The following is an 18,872-nucleotide window of genomic DNA, read 5'->3' as shown; positions in this document are numbered from 1 at the left end:
TTTCAGGTCTTTGAACCTTTAGGTAGCAAATTACTAATCTTTTAAGCTCCATTAGCCTAATAATCAAGTCCTTTCTGAATGAAGAAAAAATGGCAACAGTTTATTTCTTAAAGTGTTAACCAGGCCTGTACTAAGAACAGTTTTAACATCTCAAGCTTTCCTGAAACAATTAGTCACTTGCATAAAACCATTTTCGAGACTGTTTTGCACAGGATTCACAAAACTCAAAAGTCCACGGAGTTGTAACATGAATGAAAATTATGTAAAAATTTCAAATACAGTATTACTCTATGACATTCCCACTTCTCACTGGTTGCAAGGAAGAGATACTCTGACACTGTTGTGAAGAGTGAGACTGAAGCCTCAGCACAGAAACCCTGTATTTTTGGCAGAAAGCTTGACAACCACCCACCTCTCTTGCTCCCACCTGCAAAACTCCATGGTGCCGGAGCACCTTGGGTCATCGGCCACCGTTGACTAAGCTTCAGTGTGCGCTCCTGAATTTCTCTTTCCTTCCATTGAAGGATTCATATCACAAAAAGCTTTCTGCGGAAGAAAATAAGTTCTTCTAACAAATGAAGACAATAGAGGAAGGTTGCCCGTGGCATGGAATATAAGGGGGGTTCATGGTGGTGTTCTCTTTCAACTACTGCAGAAGAGAGAGGGCTCTGTGATTTAACAAGCAAGGTCCTGGATTTAACAGATAGGTGAGAGCATTCACAAACCAGTATTAAGGAAAGAATTCTTTCCTGCTTCATCCATAAGAGGCTGATACATGCCTCTCAACCAGTGCCAACTTAATTTATTTGAAGGTTCGTTTACCTGCTATTTGTAGACATGACAAGTGTAGCAGAGAAGCCTATTTTTTCCTCTCCTTACTCCATATATTCACTAAGGGAATAACAGTGCCTTTTGCTGTATTAGACTCCAGCCAGGGACCAAAACCAAGTTTTAATCAGGCTCGTGGGTCAGCCCTGCAAATACCTTCTACAGAATTACTGAGAATCCCTTTCTTTTAAATTGGCATTTACCCTCTGATAGCAGAGTGAACAAGCTGTGTGTCATCATAGCCTCTCCATCCACAGTTTGTAGCATACAGACAATATAGAGGAGCACTGAAAGTCATTTTCAGGCTGCACTCCAGCTAAATATAACCCAAATGAGCTCAGATCTATTGAATTGCACAACTTAATGGGGAAAAAAAAAAAAATCTATTGAAGGCTATTGAATGCAAAGACGTTGCATTTGGTTAGGGAAGTGCTTGAGCCACACATCACCGGGTGCTGTACGACTGTTCAGGAAAATAATTACTATAAGCTTGTCTTGTAGTTACACTATTCCCTAAGCCTTCACAGCAAGCTACTGTTGAAGCCTGGGCTAAATGGAGATTTGTTCTGTACCTCCTTACATATATTTGATCTTTGCTTTTCTCCTCTTGTTCTTGGTTTGGGGTTTTGTTTTTCTTTTTTCCTTCTGACCACAGGATTAGCCAGCACTAATGCAGTTTTTCTCCTCAGAAGTAAAGAGGTCATTTTGCTAGCTTCTGGGTTATATTGCCCATGGTATTTGATTGAATTCAGATAGGATTTTGTGTACATTTGTCACAAGCGCTTAAGCAAAAAATCAAAAATCACTTGATTCACTCAATAGTCACTATCTATGTATCATCACCTTCCTTTGAGTAAGTTCCAGTCTAAAAGCTAGCACGTCACAAGATTTGATTACAAATTACCCAGTCGTTAAGTACAGGTGTTGTCATTTTTAGTTCCCATTTGCAAAGCCACCAGGGGCCGAGCCTTCCCACCTATATTCACATTAGAGTTCAGATGTCATTAGGAAAGCCAAATGATCTGTTGCTAAGGTGAAGGTCATTAAGACAATCTAATGGTAAATACATTGCTTCCTATTGAATTGAGAAGTATATTAGAAATACCAGCATTTTTGGTTTCAAAGCTCGTTCTGATAGGACTACACTTGTAACCTGACACTTAGACTGTCCCTAAAATAAGATCCTATGGCAGATTTTTAGAGGAGATATTGTTTCTGTACTGAGAGTAAGAATAAGAACACAAGTACAGTGAAGAATACAAAGTATGCATGTTAATGTGATTTTACTTTTATCAGCTTTCCATGTAAGTTAACATGCAAGGAATTCAAGTGAGCATAGGACATCTCTTAACCAGGGTAGTTGCTTCCCCTTGTACTGCGTTTTCTTGAAGCATTTCTTTCTCTTTATGCATTAAACTCAGACATGATTAGCTGTTGAATCTTATAAACTAAATAAAAGCAGTGATTCATAGCATGGCACTTGTGAGACCACATCTGGAATCTGTGTCCAATTTTGTGCTCCCAAGTACAAGAAGGACTTTGACGTACTGAAGCGACTCTGGCAGAGGGTCACCAAGAAGTTTCGGGGGCTGGAGCACCTGACTTATAACGAAAGGCTGGGAGACTAGAGCTTGTTCAGCCTGAGAAAGAGGAGGCTAAATGCAAATTTTATTGCTGTCTACAACTGACTAATGGCAGGATACAGGGGAGATGGAGCCAGACCCTGCTTGAATGTGCATGGTGAAGGACAGGATTTGGACTGATATGTAATAGGAAGAAAAAAAATTCTGATCGAGGATTGAAACTGGTTGGCCAGAGACGTTGAGGAAGTCTCCAACTTTGGAGATATTCCAAACTTGACTGGTCAAGGTCCTGAGCCACTTGATCTAACTGAACCTCTTTTGAGCAGAGTCAAACTAGAGATCTCTGGAAAGGTCCCAAACTTTTTCTGGTGTAAAATATTCTACCATTCTATGATTCTGCAATGAAGTTTCCTGTTTCAGATATTAAAATGGCAGGTGGGGTAGAAATAGAAGAGCTTTTATAAAACACACAGATGATAAACCATCTCAAATTTCTAAAAACTGTTTAAAAATCTAGGTAGCGTATAATTGGACTTTCCAGCTTCTGCACTTTCTGTAATCTGTAACTGTTGGTATTTCCTGGAATAGACGTTTTATGTATACAAGGAACAGGGTTTTCTGTCTTTCATTTTGTCTCAGTCGTTGTGGTTTATTTTATCTATAACGTTGCTTGCTGTATTCTTCCGTAAGAATATGATCTGGCTGCTGTGCAAAATTGCACTCGGTGATAGCTTCACACATGTGTTGCAGCTATGGAATCAGGAGCAGTAAGATTTAAGCATCTTAAGTGTCTGTTGAAATGGTAAAGTAATATAATTAAGTTCTACATGTTGCAAAATGGGAGATGCATCCTTACCCAATCCACTAGAAAACGGACCTACAACATTACTGACAGAATGGGTAATGAGCTGGCATCGTTTATTAACTCTACACAAGGTAGCATGGTTCCATTTGTATGTTTTGCCCCTCAAGCTTTAAATTTTGTCTCCTGTCTTTTCTTCCATTTTGCTCTACCATCTTTGATTAAAATTGAGGATACCTAGACAGTTACACACTTTAATTAAATAAATCAGAGAAGGTTTTTTAATTGGATACTCAGGAAAAACAGTAACAGTTCTCATTTTCAGATAGCTACCTTACATGAAGTCCTCATGGAGTGAACATGCAGAGTTTAATCTTACAGATATTCTTGAGGTCAGCATTTGATTCTTTTAATAATCTGGGGTTCACATTTAGCTAACTTTGACGTGGCAAAAATTAGGCATTGCTGCCACTTTGGCTTGACAAAGTACATCCACAGCTAGACCTAAATTTTCAAGGAAGACAAGACCATAATACTAGTAATCACTAGAAAAAATACTGATTTTGTGTAAAGAATACATTTTAGAAATCAATTTATGTGAATTCAGGAAGGTCTTTATCAAGTGGGGGGCCACAGGCTTATTTTTGAGAAAAAAAAAAAATTCATGTCAGTTGAATGTGTGGTTTTATGACTTAAGATGTAACTCATTTCACTTCTGTATGCAGGTAGTGGCATAATGGTATTTGTAAGACGTACACTATACTTTTGGTGTTCTAAAAGATTTATTTAAAAGCAATGGCAAGAAAGCAATGTAAAGTGGTAATATAAAAAGTACATTAGGATGCATATATTTTATTCTCAAATAACTCTTAAACATTTTTTCCAGACTATTCTTTCGAGTGGCACATGTAAGGGGCAAAGATATGGACTCCTTGGTAGCAGTGTTAAGAGCTGTTGAAACTTTGCCTCTGGAACTTCGGAAGCAATCATTAAATTTGGTTTTCCATTTGATCAAACGAAAGAAGGACGGGTAGTCTCTGTCAGAGGGCTGGATTTTATTTCCCAAGGCTAACAGCCATTTCCAGGACTTTGTCAGACCTACTAAGAATTTTTTCTACCATTGTCAGATGGTATTATTTAAAACCAGTTCATCCACTTGTGTGGGATTCATATCCTATATCATACAGTGACTCTGACAAGAAGATGCTTTTACTAGGAGTGTTATTCAAAGCACAGTTGATTTTCTCAGGCTGCAGACATCTGCAGAAAAAGCTTGTAGAACATACAGCATCTGGTATCGAGTCGTAGCTCCTTACACAGACCATATCAAACAGCTTAGAAATGGAACACATACTCTACATCCGCTTGGAAATAATTTTTTTTATGTTTATTGTAGATGTATTAGCTGTCAGCTCATATCATCAGCTAATTATTTTATATCTGAAAATTGTAATAGCATCCTCAGATGTACTAAACTCAGGCAGATTTCCAGCTACTAATCACACCCTTCTTAAAATGGGAGTTAACTCTTGATGTACCCCAAGGCTGGAGATCTGATTTCTAGTTCCAGTATTTAAAGAAATGTATTAGTGAGATGACTGCTGTGTCTGCTCACCTTGTTACCTTGAATCATATTTTAAAGAGACAAAAATGCTGAAGAGACATTGGCATCTTTTAGAAATGCTAGATCTGACTCTAAAAATGTCAGAAAAATTCAGAAACCCTGAAGAAGCTAAGCAGCCAGCACTGAAGAGTAAATTTTCTCCAACAGGATATATGATGGCATGAGAATCTACAGCACCTTCTAACAGCGCAGTCAAGTAATTGATGCCAAATTGTGGTTGTTAGTGTAGCTACACTATAAGCACCTTTAATACTAAAAAGACTTCAACCTTCAAAGCTGTGCTTCAAAATGTTGTTTTTAAAGGTATTGTTCTTTGCATCCCAATTACGTTAAATTGTTAAGTATAATATTTTGAACTGAAGACATTTTTCCTTTATTCTGTGAGTAGGGTGATGTGATTTTTTTAAATTTTTCTTTTTTTCATAGATCTTTGATTCACCTTGCCAGCCCTCCACCTTCCCCAAAACCCCTAACCCTTCCATGTCAGTCAGTCTGAATCTCCAAGAAAATCTAAATAAAATGAGAGAAATCCTTAGAAATGTGAACAGGTTTTGACATTGCCAAAATTAAATCATTTTCATTTTCAGGTTAAATTTACAAAGCTGTCAGTGCCTAGCAATAAGAATATCAACCTGAGCTATGGCGTATATTCAATATCTTTATAACTGATTTTGAACAGGAATTAGAGCCAGGGCTTCCTTTTCAGGAGATCATCCTGGTAGTAGGATTCTGGGATATCTCTTGCTAAGCTCTTGAATTCAAAGCTTTCTACTTTTTCAAATCATTTGACCAACTGTAGAATAAAAGTAGGATTAAAAAAAAAAAAGAAAAAAAAATAATTCTTTCTATATTTAAAAATGTTACCTGTTTTCCTCTTTTGGAAGTGACTGAAAATTTTGCATGTTGAATTGAACAGTGCTAAGATCTTCAGAAGGTCTTGTTTTCATTGCAAGCAGTTTTAAGAATGTGTGCAGGAAATAGTCTCTTGTTAAATTTATTTCTATAATAGGCTGGATGAATGAATACTATGTTCAAAAGTTGTTATTAATGCATCATAACAATTTGTGTATCAGGCACTGCAAATTAAGAAGATTGAAAGTCAAATTCCCCAAACTAGCCTTTTTGTTAATGTCTTACAGTCTGAATACTCTTTATATCACTTTTAATTGCTGATTTGAAATAAACAGTGGCTTCTTTCTTATGATGGGACTCAGAGGAGCTGTGCTGATTTAGAAGAACCAAAAATGCAAGCAGTTATTTTTTAATAGTTCATAATTAAATTTACAAATCAGGTTACATTTAAATGAATTCTTTTCAAGTGATTTTAAAATAAAGCATTTCTACAATGTACAATTACAATGAAGACTGGTGGTGTTGCTTTGAATTATTATGGTATTATTATGGCAATTTAGGAATGTTCCAAAATATTTTCTAATTACGCATATGTCTCAAATGACAAAATTAAGCAAAGCTTTTTCTTAAAAGAAATGTTTTAAAATACTCTTAGTCATTCAGAATATTGTACCTCAAACTTCATAATCATTTGTAATTCTGATACACTGGTAAATTTGATTTTTGTGGGTGCATGTGGCTAATATTAATTTAGATTTATACTCAAAAAGGAAAGTCCAATATCTGCATATTTAGACAGTGCATCAGAATACTTTCAGAAGTAAAACTAGTGTTCAGTATCCATCTCAATTTATGTAGTGCTACATTATTAAATATAGTTGAGAGTTTCAGAGATCATTGACATACAGCATTGAGATACTTTCTGAGTGATATAAAAGTCTGCCTTCACTGAATTATGTTGTTGGAAACTAAAGGAGTTTTAAAATAATTGCACACATGTAATATCGAACAGTAGAAGAGTGCTGTAGGATTTAGCTAAGATAGTGTTAATATTAGCTCATTATATCAATATTTGTAAGATTCAGATTCTCAAGGGTTGTTTCTTTGGAAAGCTGCATATATTCATTATCAGTTTGAACTATCAGTATAAGAACTGCCTTTGTCTTGGAAATATAAATAAAGACTTGTCAGTAGAAGATGAAGACTCTTCACCACTTTACAAGTGAAGGGAGTGTGTAACAAAGGCTGTAGAAGTCTGAAATTTCAGCCGAACATATTACTTTCATGGCATGTTCTACACTAAAAAACTTAAAAATATTTCACAAAAAATGTTTCTTCTAATTTGTTGTTTTAAATTCTATATTACTAAAGCAAATATTTAAATATTATATTAGCTTTTCTGCATACTTGACATGAATATAATTCTACCTTCCTGCCAAGTATGTCAAAGCCCAAATTCACTTTCATTTGCCAGGGTAAATGTTTATTTTGTTTTCCCACATAATGTGCTCTTTAAAGTGTCACCAGGATACCAAATCTGATTGCTTTTTAATAGACACACGGTGGGGTTTTTTTGCTTTCCTTAGGAAACAGGATAAACTATCAGTAAAGCTCATGGTAATGAATCTATATACAGTAGATGCTCTTTGCTTTCCATCCCCTCATGTCAGGATAGAGAAAAAAAAAACAAAAAACAAGAAAATCCCATCAAAACTATTGTAATGGTACCTCAATTTTATAAATGCATGAAGGGTCTATAGTAGTAATGGGCGCTGGGGGGCAATCAGTGCTGCAGAGCAAGAGACCAGGATACGTAGGACCTGTTTCTTCTGTTAAAGGTAAACTACGATGACTCGACAAGGCTCCCCAAAACAACTTTGTTTTGCCATGAAATGGCTGAGTTTATTTAAGATATGATTCATTGGAAAGAGTCTATTAAGAAACTGTGGTTTCACTAGTACAGAACGTCTGCATTTCAGATACTAGAAGCTGCCAGCATATGCTTGCGTAGTTTTTCACAAGTCAGTAAGTTTCACTTGGACTTTCAGCCTTGAAAGTCTCAAAGTATTCCTCCGATCTTAACCAAACTAACAAAATCTGGCAAATTTTGTTCACAAATTAAAATTTTGAATTTTCTGCTTTTAAATGCTATATCATTAACGTTTCATCTGAAAGGTTCAGTTCTACTTATGCAAAATGAAATGTAACTGGTTTAAGTATTACTGTGAAAGTTTTACACAATTCAAAAATACGTTTTTTGAGATTTCCCCTTTTTTTTCTGGAGAAGGGAATGGGAATGTTCTCTTATTAGAGAACTCCTATAGTGGCTTTGGATGGTGGTGATTGTTTTGAATTAATGACGGCATATGTTTCTTTGGTTTTATGTAAATGCTTAATAATTTTGTGGTATATTTATCAATAGGCATAGTGTAAGGGACTAACTAAATAAATTGTTCAAAATTAGCTGTTGGTCCAAATTAACTTAATTCCAAATGCTAAATCATTTTGTTAAATCCCAGAATCTTCATCTTTTCCTTTTCCTCTCTAACATTAGAAAGAGAAAAGAGAAAGTAGAGGAGAAAAGTATTTGCCAATTAAACAAACTGCCTTTAGGAAAATAATCTTTTTATGATTCTATTTCTCTTGCATACAGTGGAGATAATGCTCCCAAGGCTACTATGAAGCTAAATTTGCTCATATTTAAAGAAATTAAGAAACAATAATGAATAGCAGCATGGAAAATTTTGTATAGTTAAATCAAGTGTCAAATATTCACACTGGGCCAAATTCTGTTCTCAGTGTCATGAATGAAGTCCCAGTAAAAAAAAAAATATCCTAATGCTTTTGTTCAAAGCCTTTCAATTCAGACAGTGATTTTTAGGGTCTCCTCACTCTTCATACCTGGGCACATTGTGCAGTTTTGATTTTGTTTTTCACTCCCCCAGCCTGTGCAAGCTGGGTATCCACGGCTAGCGCGCATCATGGCATCACCACGCACAAACTTTGCACTGGTTTAGTATCAGTGCAGGTAACCCCATAAGTTTTGCAACAATTGTGAAATGACCCTTAAAACGTGTTTAATTCAGCCTTTGTTTGCACTCAGTCATGCTCAGATGGCAAATTAATAGCAGAACGCAGGTAGGAGCTTTGAATATTGAAGTTCTGTTCTTTTTCTGAGTGGGAAGCCTGGGCTATTCAAGAGGCAGTAGGCAGCCAAATTCAGCCTGGGAGGCTGAGACACACATCTCTCTTATCAATTATTTTGATCTTAAAGAGAAAAGTACTCTGTCTTTATAAAAACACATGCAGATTATATGTAATGCATGCTGGTCACTGTTTTTCTGAGGGAAGCATTTCCTTTTTAACTCAATGTGTGACTCACTTTTTCTCTGAATTTCATGTTGTGATTTTTATCTGGAGTTCCATGTCTTGCAATTATCAAATTAGAAAGGCTTTTCCAAAAGAATAAAAAACTAACCACAGAATTAGACTCAGTGGCGTAAATGCCACAAGTTGAATGTGAAATGTCTATATGCACACTTCTTGTGTTAAGGAAGCAAGAATACATTTTGGAATACCAGTCTGCATTGTTGTTCTTTGATTATAGTGAACAGAAAAAGTTTTCTAACAGAAGTTAATTCAAGTAACTGCGCTCTATTGTCACATGCCAAGGAGAGCACATCTACATACAGGTAGTACCATGTATTTTAATTTTAATTAATTCTAATTAATTAATTTTAACACTTTCCTTATAGATATTCATGAATACACTTCTTACACAAATTCATCATAAGAGTTGCCAGATTGAGATTTGTCGTGAAAAATGGCTAGGTTAAATTGTTTTACTCATTTTTGTATTTAGTAATTTAGGTGAATTAATGAATTAGTGGCCTTCCTTTCAAAAACCAGATCAGCATCTTGTGCTGGGTGCATCCTGTAGTTTATAATCTCCCAGTTTGCATTCACAAAGCGTCTGTATGGCTGAAGGGTGAAGTTCTCAGCTGGCAACCAGACATCTATTTCTATCAGTCGTCTCCGTTCCTGTGTCTACAGGGAGAAGGGCACGTCCAGAAGTGACACATTCTCTTTCCACACCTGCAATAGGTGTGATCAGCTGGTAGAAGTGCCTCTCTTTTCCCATCGATTATCAAGGGTGACTAGATTACACTAAAAGACCCAACGTTGTATGAGGTGAGTCCTAGCCCAAGAGGCAATGCTGGAATACCTTTATGAAAGAACCCAGCCAGCGCAGCAGCAGCTGGAGTTCTCTCTAGAGCCATACTGGCCTCTTTTCATTCCAAAATATCTTTATAGAGAGAGTTTAAATTGGATCTCTAACCTGCATGTGGGAGCATATAGAGAAAAGGCTCTTTCAGGCTCTGTGTCCCATTTTGAGAGCCCATTTTTCTCCTTTCCTTTGACAAGAGGGTGACAACCATCTATACTAGGTGCAGCCTTAAGTTAGGACAGATGTTTGTACGGTGAGATCCTACAGCTATTGAAGTTGATGGGGCTTTACTGGGGACACTGTAGAACGGGGATTTCATCGATAAGTTGTAAGACCAAATTCAAACTTATGAAATGGATTGCTATAATGCACACCAAATTCCTTGTGCATATAGCAAAAATTTTGTGTCTTGAATTCCTTATTTGTGCATGTACGTTCTGCCATTATTTTGGAAGTCAGGCTTTTTTTTAAAAAATAATTTTTCAAGAAGCAATGTAACTGAAAAAAACATTTTTTAATTAAAAAACCTTTTTCATTCCACTCTGATTGAAAGAGCATCACTGGCCAAGGGTGCCTGCATGGATATGCCTATAGCATTGCCGTACTTGTGAATCTCCTGTGCAGAATGGTAATTTCTTGTGCAGGATGGTGATATCCCAAAGAATGGCAGATATTCTGAGAATTGGCTGGTCTACTGGGAATGAATATAAGACAAGTCTGTTTTATTAAGGGTAAGGGAAAAGATGGAATTATAATATTTACAAATAAGATAACAGGAGTAAAATGAATATGTATTGTTCATATAGTCTGAAACTTATTCAAGTTTCTTCTAGTCAAAATTTTCCTTAATCTTCTTATGTGCCTCCTTTTAACTGTGGAGCTCCAGAGGATTATTCAGGAGGGCATTTCACAATGTCTGTCAGCAGGCCTGATGCACAAGGAATTACAGAGATATGCCCTACAGGTTAATCAATTTTATCACAGGTATTGCTACTAGTATGTACCTTGGGTTCACTTTGCTTTCCTTTCTTTTCAACACAAAGAGTGTAAGAACAGTGCTCTTGAGGAATTCCTCCTTCTTTGTTTCTCATTTAACATTACCAAAGCTCTCAAATCTGTTTTTAGAAGCTTATATCAATGCTGGCTATTAACAGGACAACGTTTTGCAATGCAAATTTTTTAAATTAGGTTTGTTCTCTTACTTGCATTTACCAGTCAAAGCCGGTGAGAGAGAGGGCTGCTCGCTAGCTGTTCCCAGACTTACCTACTGTTCAGTTTAACTAGCTTTACTGGATGTATTGCTTAACAAGCCGTGGCTGTATATATAACAATTGGGAAAATATTATGAGGGTGAGAGGTACTTGAGGATTTTTTGAGATGACACATAATATAATAACAACAAGAAATTTGCATAGAATCCAATATAAATATTAAGTAAATACACATTTCTAAGCTATCTGTCCTTTTACTTATCCATCTATCCGTATCTCTAGTCATAAAGCTAAAAGAAATATTTTTAAAATTTCTCTCGGCTTACAATATTTTCCTTTTGCTAGCAAGTAAGCCTCTGTAATTATTGTATTATCCTTCAATAGAGTGCAATGGCTGATTTTGACTGCAAATAAGAGAAAAAATGTAAAACTCATTGTGCAAAAGGGACTGTTCTGCTGTTCATATCTCCCAGACAATGAGTAATGCCTATTTTGATGACTGAAAGCTTTACTTGTGAGATGCTAGAGCTGTTTATATTAACCTCATCTATGAATCGATACAGAGTCGGGATAAGTGTTAAGAAGAATGCTATCCAGAAGAGATGAAGGTATCCTAATATTAACATGGTATGTAAAGTTTTTGATGTACAGCCAGATGGAAAGCACAGAAAGGTGTTAGCGTGGCCTCAACCAGAAAAGTGAGGGAAGATCAGTCATCTTAATTTATTAATAAATCCCACATAACTTTTAAAGTTTGGTAGCATAGTTTATCCAAAATTATTTTATGTTTTTTGGAAAGCACTGGTAGAAGATAGCCATAAATTTAACACATAGTTTTACAAAATTCATGATGATACTTATTACAGCAGAAAAAAATATTTTCCTGTAGAAATCAAAGGTATTCCATGAAATGGAAATGTTTTGTTTGCAGGTTCCAGCTCCACATTTCAGACTAGCAGTAATAAATTTAGACAAGGAATTTGGATATGATATGGAGCTGGTTCAAATAAATACAGTATGTGTAGATTTTGCATATGTTCGAGGGCAAAGTATTACGGGGGCAGTGAGTCCCTATCAGGAGGTCAGTTTTATTTATTCCTTAAGCAATGAGATCATGACTGCTGGGAATTAATCCATTCATTTTGTTATTGTCTGTGCAATTTCATTTGCTTTCTTTCTTCAGAATTCCCTTGAAATTTTTACATAATCTTTAATATTCTTTCCAGCTCTTTCCCCCCCGCTTATCTGCACGCACTTTGTTAGATTACGTTTTACATGCTTTGAGGAAGATGAATGGAATTAACACACACCCAGGGTACAAAGCCGCCTTTGTATATAGTTGCATTGCTTTGAGATCAGAGCAGGAACCAAATCTACTGAGTCATTCTTTAGTCTTGGCTCTTGCTTAGCCCTAAAATGGAAGTTGCTCTATTGGTGATGGTGTTCTTCACTCATCGCCGCAGGATTCATCTTGCTTTTCTGAGGATGTCTGTACTGTGGACATGTAGACCTAAGCCAGTATCCCTAGGGCTCCATTGCAGATGTCCACAGTTGATGAACTTCAGAAAAATTCATAGATGTGATTCATCTGACGTATTTTAAACATCTAGTTTAGAATGAAGTTGCTCTCTAAAAGTGCCTAGTATCTTTTTTACTATAGAGGGACTTTAGGTGACTGCTTAGGATACTACAGATGTCTAAGTTGTTCATGTGAATCCCACCTTTTGGCTCTGGACAGAAAATCACCAATTTTCTATAAATGAAAAATCATAATTAAAAAAAAAACAACAGTATTTTAATTAATATTTGTCATCTTCCACAGCTTCCTTTCATATCAAATACAGTTGTAGATCCTTAACATCTGTGTAACAGTTAAGATTTTTAAGGTTCTTAAGGTCTTAAACTCTGTTTATTGGGGGGAATGGTGTTAATAATATTGTAGAGAAAAAAGCAAAACTATTTTTATTATTTATAACTCCGAAAATACACTAAAATTGGGATCACCTTGGTCTGCCAGAAAAAGACCTCATGTTTTCTTCTAATATTGGGAATTTTGTACTAAACATATGAGCACTCAAACCCAGTATTACATCAAAGGCCTCAAGTTTGCTATGCAGACTTGTTCAGATTAATGGTTACTGCAGAATGTATGGTATGTTCTATAAGAGGTGGGTAAAAATGATAAAAATTCCCTGTATGTCTGTACTTTATAGCCAAATCAAGTATTACATTACAAAAGCTATTGATCTTTCCCCAAGTGGCATTTTTATTTTCTGTATAAAACTCTGAGTAAGCTTAATCTTTGAAAATGCTTACTCTTAAAACCCTTTTTTTCTTTGCTTACCAATTCAAGTGATTCTCAGAAGAGTAAGTACATTTTTCCTTTATGTAAAAAAATATCTTCAGATAGTGATAATCCGTAGATAATTTTGAGGTACAGAAGACTAAAAATGTGTTTTCAGCATGTTTTGTAAATGCTTCAATATTGAGCTACCTTGTGCTTTATTTCTCAAATGTTTGGGTTTTTTTTAATCCGAGGTAGGTTTTGACCTACAACCCTAGAGCTATCAGGTACAGCATACAGTGCTCTGTTATTCTCTAGTCTAAATAAAAAAAAATTACTTAGCATACTCTTTTAGTAATATCAGCCATTGCAGGGCAACTTTGTTTTTTCCCTAGGGTAGTCACCTAGCTCCTTTGAAGCGTGATAGGTATAAAATGATGAGGTCTTTAGCAAAGGAAATCGGGAAATCACGCCACAATATGAATATGCAAGCAGTTTGGGAAGCCAGCATCTTCATCATTAACATTGTTGCCAAACACAGAGGTGTCCAGCCATGCTGCATAGGTTTTTCAAATGTTCCAGCTTAGCAGCTACTCGGCACATTTCCTTCAAATACGAAATAGTTGGTAAGCAAGTTAACATTTGGCCTCCTGCCTTCCCCCCACACAAAGAGCTTTATATGTCAAGTGTGAAAGCTTTAAAATGGAATCAAAATAAGATTATTTTTCATCCTGGATGGTAGGTGACAACATGCAACTCTTTACCTTTTCTTTCCTTTCCCTTTTTAGTCTTCCTTTGTAGTTCTTCATGCTGAAAGAAAGATGTAATGCAACACATTTTTGGAAGACGAAGCATACGTTTACTGTGCCAGGTCCTATCTACTGCATCCTTCAGCATGTTCCAAGGAAAGCATGCAAAGTATTTTAACTCTGCTGTACACCACATAACTCAGCTTCTTAACTGCTTAGAGTGACTAGTACTGCTATAGAGAGAGTAAAAACTATATATTTTTAATTCTTTTGATAAACCAGTGGGGTACTGTCATTGATGTCATTTATTGTATCTGGTTTCAAGCTGAGATTGCTTCAAGGTGGCATGTCATTAGGGGTTTCAGTGTTTCTTCAGGTAGGAAAGATTCCCAGCAAACTTGCTTTCATATTGATGGAAGAGGACTTCAGTCCTGTTGGAGTGACTTGCAACTCCTTCCAAGAACAGAATTTGGAAAATTTCACTCGTATAAAATTGAAGTAGTTTCTTAGTTAAAACATCCTGTATCATTTCTTGTTTTCAAGACAAAAATAGTTGAAAAAATAAAGACTGTGAAATAGAGCAAGTGGGTATTCTGTAGACTTAAAGAAAGCATTACTTACAGGTCATAGCATTTTCACAAACTTTCTGTGACTTCCCCAACATTGAACGACATTTCCTTTAAACTCTTCTGGCCTGGACTAACACTGTGTTCACAGTAATGTGCTCACTCTTCCTTCTCCCTTTTTATCCCATTTTATTGATTCATTTTGAGTTTCTAAAATATACTTTAGAAATATAGAGATAAGGGAACATAAAATATTTCCAAAGCAGGGATGATGCAAGAGAAAATAATTGCTGTTTATAATCTTGAGAAGTGAAGAGGAAAGATGATCTGCTGTTGTCTTCTGCTTTGGTGTTTCTTTAAAGATGATATACCTATGCTATCCATCTCTTTATTTCTCCTACATTTGCTGGTTATTTATAGACTATTCTAAAACTGGTAGGTCTTATGGAATGGCTATCCTTATCCCTTGAACTGTGAGTTCCCATGCTGTGATGTGGGGTTTTTTTGTTAAAGTGTATTGGGAAGAAAATATAGTCCAGTTATTTATGATAAAAGCTATTTTATTTGATGGTGGTTTAGAGCATCACTCTAGAATCCTTCTTTAAGAAAGACTCCTTTTAGAGAGGAGAACTGAAGGGAGAAAACAACTTTATTTCACAGATATGTAGGTAATTTTACTACATTAAAAATATTCATACAGAGAAAAAATACGTGTAAGTATTCATTTAGTATATAAGAACAAAATTAAGTACCGTGTTTAGACAACTACTGTAGACAATTTGTAGAGGGAAATGAAGTCCCTATTGGAAAAATCCCTCAGCAACAGCTTTCTTTTAATAAACCTTTGATTAGTATTATTTTGTTTCACTTACTATAAAAAACTTTCAATGTTTTGATAGTGAACATACTGTGAGGCATATTGACTAGCCTTTGACAGCATGCATTTTCAGTTTCATAGTCTATTTGCTGAGAGTTGCCATTGCTAAATCATTTAATTTAACATAACTGCTCTTGGGATTAATCTGTTCTTGCAGTTTCCATATTATGATGTTAGCATTTCATATAACTTTGCTTTCCTATGCCTGCCTTGTTGTTGCAAAGGAGTTTGAATCCCTGGGACTGCTGGATGTGAAGGGTAATAGCCAATGGCTTGACATATCAGTGGCAACAGGTAAAAACTGAATATCCAGGGGATTGATACTGGGGCCCATATTGTTCAATATTTTCATCAGCAACATAGACATAGATGTGGGCAAAGATACAAAATGCAAATTCTGCAAATCTGTTGATGATAGTAAATGAAGAGTGGCTGGCACACCGATTGATGGAGCTTCAGTCCAGACAGGTCTTGAAAACCTTGAGAGCTGAACCACCAGAAACTTCACTGAGTTTCTGCACCCGGGACAGGGTGACCACATGCATCAGTACAGGCTGGATGCCAACTGTCTGGGTAGCAACCCTTCTGGGAAGAACCTGGGGGACTGGTAATGAACATCAAGTTGAACCTGAGTCAACAGTTTGGTCTCATCATATTAAAGCAAGACTCACAGTTTTGCAGAAATGTGGCTGGCAGACTGAAGGAAGTTGTCATGCCCTTCTACTTGGTGCTGTTGAGCCAAATCTGGAACACTACATCCAGGTTTGGGTCCTTCAGTTCCACGGAAATGCTGAGAAACTGGAAAGGTTTAGCTGAAAGGTACTGAGAGCTGAGGGCCCTGGAGCACGTGACCTCTCAGAAGAGACTGAGAGAGATTACTTGATTTTATCTAACCTGAAGAAGAGGAGGCTAAAAGGTGGTTAGATAGCAGCCTACAACTGCTGAACGACATTAACAAAAATGTTGGGGCCAAACTTTTCTTAGTATTGCTGGTAGGATAAAGAAGGTCATCAACCACAAATGCTTGGCAGGTTCAAGTAGGACATTAGAAACCTTTTTGACTAGTGCAACACTGGGGCAGGTTACCCAGAGGAGACATAAAATCTCTGTCCTTGGAGGTTTTCAAGACTTAGCTAGAGAAAGCCATAGCTGAATTCATCTGGTGTTGGCAATAGTCCTCTTTTAAGATGGAGGTTGGGCTAGAGAACTCAAGAGGAAGGGTTGTTGGAGGGGGATCTCAAGCAACAGTTCTGCAAGCCTGCACACTTCCATGTGTAAAATTTCAAGAAAATTTTGTTATATTTAGAGAAGCGCAGTCTATTTGTTTACCCACCTAAAGTTAAATTATTTCAGTATTACCTGGGTGTGCCCAACTAGTAATTTCTGACTGGGAAACAAAGACACAAATGATTGCAGAATGTAAACTATATTGCATAAAAAGTTAGCTTTTTTAATTATCTGAAGAAGTTATTTCTTAATATGTGAAAAAATTAAACCCAAATTAGATGCCTTTCTAAAACATACAGTGAAACAACACAGGAAATTCTAGGACTGCCATTCCTAGAATGTACGGTGTGAGAAGTGTCCTGTGCTATGCAGAAGTTCAGATGATCCTGGTGGTACCTTCTGTCTTCAAAAGTATGACTGAATTAATTCAGAGGCAAAACAGATCTCTGGTATGATTATGCTAGGTGAGGATTGAAGTTATGGCATTTATTGTGGCAATTGTTTTTAAGGGATACAAAATCAGTCTAGACTTAATGTCTTGATGGAATAGATTGACTGAAAATTTTTACTTATCTGAAATGGCAGCTCTACCAAATGTAGTCAAGGTGCCAGCAACACGCATGGGAGAAGAACTGAAAAATGCTTAAGTAGAACATTTTCTATCCTGGTGATTAAAAGTCAAAATACAGTAGAAACGATTGACTGGGTAGAGAAGAAATGAAAGAAGGAATATTCAGGTATGCTCCTGGACAGCTGGTGGTTCAGTTCACAACTAAATTGAACAAGTTGTCTGTCAACAAGATCTCATAATTGATGGAGGACTGTCATAGAAGAGTGACATAAAAGGCAGAGAATAGAGGAAGAAACTGTATTTGAAGTACTGATTTCTTTCCTCTTCTTTTTTTTTTTTTTTTTTTTATTTGAGCAACTGCTAAGACCAAATGCTGGTTGTATAGCCTGTCTCCAAATACTCTTATCAACAGCCCTTTTGTTTTCCATTAAATCTGATTAAAGAACTCTGCAATTTTGGTTTCACTAGGTGTAGAAGTGCTTGAGGAGTCACAGCAAAATTTATGTGTGTGTGCGTGTGTGTTTTCTTTCTTTGTTTTTGTCTTTAATGTGGACACACCTGTACTTTACCACCTTTGTGCATGATTTCTTGAGCTGTATGGACTCAATACAGAAGTAAAGCCTCGGTGCCATCAGCCACTCCTGATACTGCTTTGTATCCTTAGTTATAGTTCTGTTCTTACCAGGTGTAATGATTTATTCATCGAGTTATTGTTTGGAAGATAGTTATATTCCTTTCCTTGATGTTTAAGACAATCTGCTTTCTTTGTTTGAGAGACTGGAGTAAACTGTCTGCTTCTGAAGAGGATAATTGTTCTCTTTAATCTAACTACCGCTTCCTGCCTCCAATACTTGAAGGATTTAATCTCTTCTAGAGATCAGATCCCTACCTGGTGAAAATCACCCCTGCACTGTTGAAGTAAATAGAACTCAAACACGTGCTCAAACCTAACCGTGAACTTCAGTGCTGCTTCAGCCATGATTCAATTGTGACATAGTATATATGTGGAGGAAAGGGTGTGCATAATATTTATAGTTTCATACTTTGATTTTTTTGAGATAGAATCTTTTGGTTTACACTGGACTCTGTGCGAAATACATTCTTAAATCCAGCTGTGAACATTTTAAGGGTTTTTTCCTGAATGAGCTCTAATTCAGTCTAATTTCCTTTCTTCTTCTGTAGGTGTTCAGGAGTATAAAAAAATCAAGCATAGATTAACAGTGAAAAAAAAAAATGAAGCAGACACATTTACCACTTAATTATTACAGTATATTAAATGTTTGTGTGGGAAGGGGCACTTCATGCACCACTCTGCCTGGTACCTCCTCAATGTGATGGAATTTATTCTTTTCACTGCTGCTTGTGCTCCCATTTTAAAAGCATAAAGGTTCAGTTCTGCTCAGTGCAGAACACATTGGCCTCGGTCCAGGAGACCGTTTTACTTGTCTGGTCATCTGTAAACATGCAGGC

General features: G+C 36.4%; 1 protein-coding gene across 1 annotated transcript in view; it reads left to right on the top strand.

Moving 5' to 3' along the window:
- SUPT3H (SPT3 homolog, SAGA and STAGA complex component) overlaps positions 1-18,872 on the top strand; it is a 280,364-nt gene that overhangs the window by 200,572 nt on the left and 60,920 nt on the right.

This window comes from Buteo buteo, chromosome 17 (genome assembly GCF_964188355.1).
Source record: "Buteo buteo chromosome 17, bButBut1.hap1.1, whole genome shotgun sequence".
In the NCBI taxonomy this organism is placed as follows: domain Eukaryota; kingdom Metazoa; phylum Chordata; class Aves; order Accipitriformes; family Accipitridae; genus Buteo; species Buteo buteo.
The sequence above is the reverse complement of the archived record's forward strand: the minus strand, read 5'-3'. Positions and strand labels throughout refer to the sequence as shown.